The sequence below is a fragment of the Papaver somniferum genome, chromosome 3 (genome assembly GCF_003573695.1).
Source record: "Papaver somniferum cultivar HN1 chromosome 3, ASM357369v1, whole genome shotgun sequence".
Taxonomy (NCBI): Eukaryota; Viridiplantae; Streptophyta; class Magnoliopsida; order Ranunculales; family Papaveraceae; genus Papaver; species Papaver somniferum.
The window spans coordinates 227264934-227272897 of record NC_039360.1 but is presented as its reverse complement, the minus strand read 5'-3'; the positions used below and the strand labels follow the sequence as shown (position 1 = coordinate 227272897).

The 7964-nt window shown below is 35.3% G+C and overlaps 2 long non-coding RNA genes across 3 annotated transcripts; one reads left to right on the top strand and one right to left on the bottom strand.

The window, feature by feature from the left end:
* Positions 1 to 665: 665 nt before the first annotated feature.
* LOC113358839 lies at positions 666 to 3798 on the top strand. Of its 2 annotated transcripts, none has more exons than XR_003364762.1 (5): positions 666 to 967; positions 1722 to 1815; positions 2168 to 2256; positions 2732 to 3009; positions 3401 to 3798. It is a non-coding gene; the product is annotated as an uncharacterized LOC113358839 (long non-coding RNA). The 2 variants fall into 2 exon arrangements; XR_003364763.1 differs by having other exon boundaries at positions 2031 to 2256.
* Positions 3799 to 4297: 499 nt separating this feature from the next.
* Positions 4298 to 7182, bottom strand: LOC113362200. Its single transcript, XR_003365616.1, has 3 exons — positions 6972 to 7182; positions 5472 to 5721; positions 4298 to 4563 (listed from the first exon to the last, which is right to left on the bottom strand). It is a non-coding gene; the product is annotated as an uncharacterized LOC113362200 (long non-coding RNA).
* Positions 7183 to 7964: the final 782 nt, after the last annotated feature.

Below are 7964 nucleotides of genomic sequence, written 5' to 3'. Positions count from 1 at the left end.
AGAGGTTCTTTGTTTTCCTGACAAGCAACAAACAGTAGAACTAATGAACCGATCAAAGAAACCTAGATTATGACTACAACTCCGTGGAATTTCCATTCTTCAATGATTTGAATGAACGTATAGTTGACAAGATTTAGCCAATATTGAGGCAATATCATTGATTCCTGAACTTTCGGCATCTACTCAATTTACAAGCAAGCGAGTAATCTCTTCTCCTTTAAAATGCTAAGTCATATAAGCTCACACGTCGCACGGTGAGTGTGACACCCTCCTCAAATTAAATTAGATAAAAGCTTTGAGGAAGAACAATCCTAGTGATGGCAAGTGGCGGGTGAGTGTGACACCCTCCTCAAATTAAATTAGATAAAAACTTTGAGTAAGAGCATTCCTGATGATGACAAGTGGCGGAATTCTATTGGTTGGGACATTAAAAATTCAGTAACACCCTGTTTACACCAAATATCTAACTGGTTGTTAGTAACACTATTAAAATAAAGGCGGGTAGACAATACTTTTGTCAAAGTTTACGCCTAAATAATTTATTACACTGCGTTTACACCAAATACTTAACTGGACTTCAAGTTACGCCGTTGGTGTGAACAATACTTCCCTCAAACTCTATACCTAACTAATAAAACCTAAAGGTAAAAGGAACCGAGCCTTCATTTGTCCCATTTATCAATAACAACAACGAACCCTAGAAATTCCTTCTTCCCTGTTCATCAATTACTTCTCAAAACTTAACTGCAATCTTGAATTCAAACTAAACCCATGTCTTACAGACGCATGAACTCTTAGATTCATTCTCAATCTTCTCTGATTCCACTCAATAATCCATGGCAGTGACATCATCTTCATAGACTTTCTTATCTCTGATTCCACTCATTAATCCATCTTTGCTCAAATCCATCTAAACCATCTACGATTCATCAGTAAATACTGTGATATACCGAAGAAGAAGAAGAAGGTAACCCTAGATTTTTTTTTTTTATTCTTTGTTTGTATCAATGTTTTTAGATTTCTGAAATATTTTGTAAGTTTTAATCACTTTTTAGATCAATACAATATCTTCATTAGTGCCGAAATACTGAGGACATAATCTTAATTTTGATAAGAATTGAGCATATTTTTTTATCATGTTTCTATTGATATCTGAATTATCCAAGTTAATTGGTATTTGAATCATGCTAATAAATATGGTACTGAGAACTAGATTAACTGATTACAATCTTCATGTCAACAATCTGATGTATTATCTCTAATGGAATTGTTGATTGTCCTTATAAGAGATAGACTATAGCTAATTAAAGTAACAATTGATTTGGTGATCAGGATTCATGAGCAGTTTATAGACAGTGCACCAATAAATGGTTAAACTCTATTTTGAATATGCAGATACAACTAGAACAATTAGAACTCTACGTTTATTCTTATTTTCCACTTTGTCTTCCTCAGTGCATTTAAGAAACAACAATTTACAAGGCTAATCCTGCATTATACTGTTTAAATCATACATTAATTTTAAGAAGTGGCTTAATGAAATTACAAAAATGAAGCATGTGACTTATTCGTTCATATAAAAGCAATGTCCAGTTCATGAGGTATATACGAGCAAACATTTGCAAAAATGGTTAAATCTTTATAACCACTAAACTGCAATGTAGAAAATTAAGTTTCTTAAGTTTCAAATATAAAAGATATGCTTATTGGTAATTTTACAGTGGGATATCCTTTATAATGACGGGATTTGGAACAAATTGCACATATCGCAAATGGCCGTGATTCCGGCAATCGTGTCTCTCTTCTATGTGTAAGGTAAGTATATAAAATTGTGTTTCTAATGTGAGCATGAGTTCAAAAAGGAATACAGTCAATTACCAATTAACAAATCTAGAACGTGAGCTTGCGGATATTCCTTTAGGAGAGTTCATCAAGGACGCGCTAATGCGTTGTGGATATATCGTTATCATTATAAATTGCTATGCACAATATATTAACCTTTTTGGAAGCTCATTATCATTTGCAACCAGGATTGTAAATTTTTTTTGGACACCTTCTTAGTGATGTATAGGCATTAAGACTGATTAGCATTACACCTATGGACGAACAAAGACATAGGTTTGCTGTCCGTTTGCTGAAATTCCTTCCTCACTCTCTCACTCATTAGGATGTGATGCTATTCTACTTTAGCGAGAACAGAGATTTTGTGGTGCATCCAAAGTCTCTCCAGGCTTCTTTATGGGAAAAGCAATTAAGGTATGTAATATGCTTTTTGTTTAGTCCATTCTCAACTTTCCATATTGGTTTCTCATATGGCTATTTGTCTGAATGGACAAGTGCAGATACACATTGAAATGTCTGAGACTAAACCTTAGTCTATAGATGTGGTGATTATATGTAGTATAAATTTACTGTATGGGGATGATTAGGAAAGACGGTAAGATGGCTAAAGAATTGTGCTTAATAGTTTAATTAAGTAATGACTGTCAAAATATTAACTTTTTTACTCATTTCCAACTTAGTAAGTCAACTTCCATGTATGCATACAAATTGTGATCAGTTACCAATGGTTTGTTGTAGCCACCTTTCTTAGAGCTCTATATCCAATTAATTTTTCTGTGGTCCAGCGTTAAATCTGAAATTCAATTGCTATACAAACCTTTAGTGTCTTCATAGCTAATGCATTTTATGCAACTTTTTCTCATACTTTATTTCTCCTTTTCAATCTTAGGTCATAATGAACAAGATACACAACAACAATACTGAAAGATTTTTCAGGAGAGTTAACCCAGTTGAATACTCCAAGTTCTTTCTCACTTAAATGATAGATAGTGGATTTTCCGGGGTATTAACGCCGGTCCACTTCTATTCAATGTGGCTTTTGTTGATTAATCCATTTTCCTTGAGCGTTTCACACTGTTGGCCGGAAAACCACGTTTTCGTCCTGCGAAGAATGCCCACCGTGTGCTTTTTAAGTGGAACACCATGTGCAAGTTTGAGCAATAAACTGTAAGTATTATCTCCATTGTGTTGCTCTTTTATATTTACTCTTACTGCATTTTGCTAGAATTAACTTGGATATGAGATTGAAACTCTTAGCTTATCATGTGGTACTTGAGTTATCACTATATTCATCAAGTGTGATAAGAATGGTGTTTATTGACTACTTCAATTTCCTTTGCCTATCACGTAGCGATGCTTATACTTTTGTTAAGAATGATTTGAGTTCCATCTTTGTTTATTTGAATGATGTTTAATTACCTCTAACCTTTTTGCAACAGTTGACAATATTGAGCTAATTTTGCTGTGTTAAGAGATATTATATGGAACGAAAAAGAAACCATATGAAGTAAGGGTTGATGTATTTTTTTAAGATGTTTATTGGTGGTGAATCTTGCAGATTCCACTTAAAGCTTGCTTTTTGAGGAGGGGATGAGATTTGGGTCATGCAGGAAATGGTTGCAGGCGCAATGAGTGGCATTACAAATGGTGGGTGTGATTTTAGGTGTTATGTTTTTAATTTTGTCATGTAGTATTCTCGGTCAACAATCAATATCAAAAACTGAGAATTGTATGCACTAATGTAAATATATGGTCACATTCGAATCTTGGTGTGTTCCCTTTCGAACATTTTAGAAAATACCAGATGGAGAATGGAAAAATAGTTAATTCCGTAAGAAGGTTCAGAAAACTGTATTTCCCTACATGTAGGTTTAGTGGGATTCTTTTGTATCCACTAAATTTGGTCTGATTTCTATATTGTATTTTTGATGTATAAACAACTGTATTTCTTGAGCAGCTATTATAGGTTCTTTGTCCCTCAAACAGGAAAATAAAAAATAAAAAAATTACCAAGTTTTTTTTGTTAGACTTCTTGCATATGGGTAATGTTTTGTTTTGGGCCAAAAAAGAATTACCAGTGTGGGTGCAGTTTTCCTCCATCCGGCAATGTTATCTTTGGATATAATCAAAAAAAATTTAAGCATGCATTGGGATGGGGGAGGCGAAACCAAACCACACCAAATAAAAATCCTAATGATGGGGCAAGGCGAAGCTGAGCCACACCAAATAAAAATCCTAAATGATGGGGCGAGGCGAAGTCGAGCCACACCAAATAAAAATCCTAAATGATGGGGGCGAGGCGACACTAAATAAAAATCTTCGCCTCACCCACCAAATAAAAATCCTAAATGATGGGGCGAAGCCGATACACACCATTGTGATGGGGCGTGCGAAGCCCAGCGACACCAAATAAAAAATGCACGAGGGGAAGCCAAATCACGGCAAACCGAAAATATGGTTAAAAAAAGAACAATGGATAGTTTCGAGTCCGCCCGGTGCGTAGCACGGGCACAAAATCTAGTTCATATAAACAAGACTAACTTTAAGCATACCAGATTCACATCACATAATAGAATTCATAAGCTACTAACGATATCAATGACCTACTTCTAAAATACAATGAAATTCTACGAAATCTTATCTCCAGTGATAAATTATCACGAGGCTGAACGCAAATAGACTATTCCAATATGACAGCTTTTTGACTTGGCTCACAATCACCTAGAACAAAATTCCCAAAAAGATACAAAAAACAGGACAGTCAAAACCTATATTTAACAGTAAACACAATTAGGAAAATCAGCTCTTTTCAAGATATGCAAATTCATTAGTAGACCATGATGACTCGATCATGTATAAGAATCAGTTTTCTATCATGAAGATACTCCTCCTTTCAACAGTCTTAACTTCTGAAAACATCCTTAATCTAAACTTCTCTTTCAAATTTGGCCTATTTGCTATGCAGTGGGTACTAGTACTATAAAGTCGAAATTTACTCATAAAACAGGTGACTAAATCTGGATGGACTTGATGTCGATGACATAAACAAATGAAAGCCTAACTGGGATGCAGAAAATTAGTATAGGGAGAAAGAAAGAAGACAGCTTAAGGAAAATCTGTCACCAGCTTTCCTTCTCTGAAAAGAGCTTCAGATGGTCATTGCAGATATGTAACTGAATACCTCGACTAGGATTATAAAAACACAAGCCCCTTTACAACCTTTTATTGTTGTTGTTGTCTGTTGTCTTAGGGGGACATTTTCTTAATATATAAGGTGTGGAGCCACTCCACTCATAGCCAATTGGTTTTGAGTTGGAAGCCCACACACTTCAAACAGATTTGAACGTGTATATATTAGGCAGAATAAAAATCGAATCCGGTGGAAATACGGATAAACTGCCCAATAATACTCGAATAATAGAAACGACTGCAAATACCAATTGACAGATATTTAAAGTTATGATACTGTATTAGCATGGTAGTGACAATGGGAACTTCAAAATAACCCAAAATTGAACAATGTATGCGACAATGAAATTTTTTCGATAATCTTCCTTCAGTATTACTTTTAACATTCGTTCACAGGAAATATCAAACCAGGAATCAAGAGAGGGTTTAGAAAGGTAGACCTGATCAGGGAAAAGTAGGAGCCGCAGATGTTGTAGTAGAGTTAGTTTGTGGTTCCCTTCTGAGCTCCTTGACAAGTGCAGCAAGTGACTCGGGATTCAAGCCCTTTTCACAAAGAGCAACGAGGACTGAAAGTGTGTGGCGATCCAATCCTGTTTCTAGAATGTTTGACATTTGAAAAGCTAGTTCCAAGGATTGTCGAGCATTCCTAGAAGCCTCTGGATCCATATTAACGTGGTAGACTAAAACACTCTGAAGGAAATGACAAATTGTAGCATGTTAGGAGTAATAACTAGCAGAACAATCAGTAGGAACTCAACTTACCATCTTTAAATGGCTCTTTCTTGAGGACTTAGTTTTCAAGTGGAAGCAACCAATCCTGTTTCTAGAATGTTTGACATTTGAAAAGCTAGTTCCAATAATTCTCGAGCATTCCTAGAAGCCTCTGGATCCATATTAATTTAGTAGACTAAAACACTCTGAAGGAAATGACAAGTTATAGCATGTTAGGAGTAATAACTAGTAGAACAATAAGTTGGACCTTACGATCTTTAAGGGGCTCTTTCTTGAGGACTTAGTTTACAAGTGGAAGCAATAAAATTTAACATGTAAATTCAAAATTTTCAGTTGGATTTTTGTTTCGGAAGGTTTTTCTTTGCTTCTCTTTTCTATGGTTTTTGGTTGTAACCTCAGAAAGTTAAGCGAAGTCTTTTGTTGTATCTTGATGTGCCTCTTCGGCACTTCATTATCAATTTTAAAACCTCTCTTTCAAAGAAAAAGAATCAGTTTTTTATCATGAAAATACTCCTCCTTTCACAGTCTTAACTTCTAAAGCATCCATATTCTAAACTTTTCTTTCACATTAGGCCTAATTTAGCTATGCAATGGGTAATAGTCCTAAAACGTAAATTTTTGCTTATACAACAAGTGATTTAAATCTGGATGCTCCTCAATGATATAACAAAAGATGAAAGCCTAACTGCAATGTAGCAAATTAGTAGAGGTAAAAAGAAAAAACAGCTTCAGCTGGTCATTGCATCAAAAAAATTGAATACCTCAATTACGAATTATAAACACATAAGTCCCATTTTGAACACAACCCAATCAACATCACCAATTTGAAAGCAAAACTTTCAGAATCACCCAGAAATTACCAAGACAAGCAAACAAGCAAATAAAACCAAGAAATGAAATGACAACTTCTTTATAGTGCACATCACATCTAATCGCAGTGCATCAGTATTCAACTCATCTAATCGAAATATTAAACACCATAAACATCACGCTGAAACCTCATTTTCAAAATATGATGAAGAATTACAGCTTCGACATCTTTCTCTAGCATTAGTTTATCTAAACAATCACGGTTTGAGATGATGCTGAGAAAATTTATCATAACAAAACACTAAATTCGACATATTTCAGCACATTAAACCGATTTCAGAGAGATAAAAACTCAAGTCAAACACGGAATACTAAAGAAAAAGAATTGAAATACATACCACTGAGTTAGGTTAAAAAGTTTCTGTAAGACCAAAATAGAACAAGCAGAAGAAACACCCTTCGACTGTGTTTGGTTGTAGAGACAACAAAATAATAGGGTAAAATCAATTGAATTTAAGGGGAATTTGGCTCTTAGAAAATGAGGGAGACAAGTAGTGATTTTTGAATTTGAGTTAATTCTATCTCTAAACCTCACAATAAATGACCTCATTTTGTCCGTTTTTTTTTTTTAATTTTGGAACGAAATACGGTCCGACAAAAGCAAACTTTCAACTACTCCAGGGGGCTATCAAGTCAGGCATGAGTTACACTAGACTTCCTGCTGAACTTTGCCGGTTCATCGGCAGGTTTATTACAATTTCTAGGAGTAAAACGACACTTCCAGTTTGGAAATTATTTCATAACATGAATAACATCATGCAGAATGCATTCGTTTTCCCAAGCTATGACAGGTGATGCAATGTTGATGAAGCTTTCAATATTCTTCAAGTCTGTCTCAAACATTGCGTGTGAGATTTGCAGTTCCATGCACCAAACCACAACTTCATGGATAGCTAAGCATTCTGCTCTTTCCGAGTCTGCTACTCCTGCATAATGTTTTGCGGGGCATCCTTTCCAGTTGCCTGCAAAATCACGTAAAATCACACCAATACCTATTAGTCCAGTATTTTCATCATAACAGGCATCACAATTAACAGTTAGATATGGACTATCATAAGGTTTCCATATTGCAGTTGAAGATGAGAGAACTGAAGTGGGATAACTGCAACCGTTTGCTTTGTCAGAGAGTGAGGATAAGTAACACGCAAAGCTAAGAGCTGTCCTAGCTGTGCCTTTGGGGTTAGCCTTCTTATTTTGAAAGATAACCTCACATCTTTCATTCCATATGCTCCATGCTACAACCATGCCCAGATTGAGCCAATTGTTTTGACCTTGTTGTTGAGGTGAAAGTGTAATCCAATCTTCCAGCACCTCAGCAATGTTACTAAATC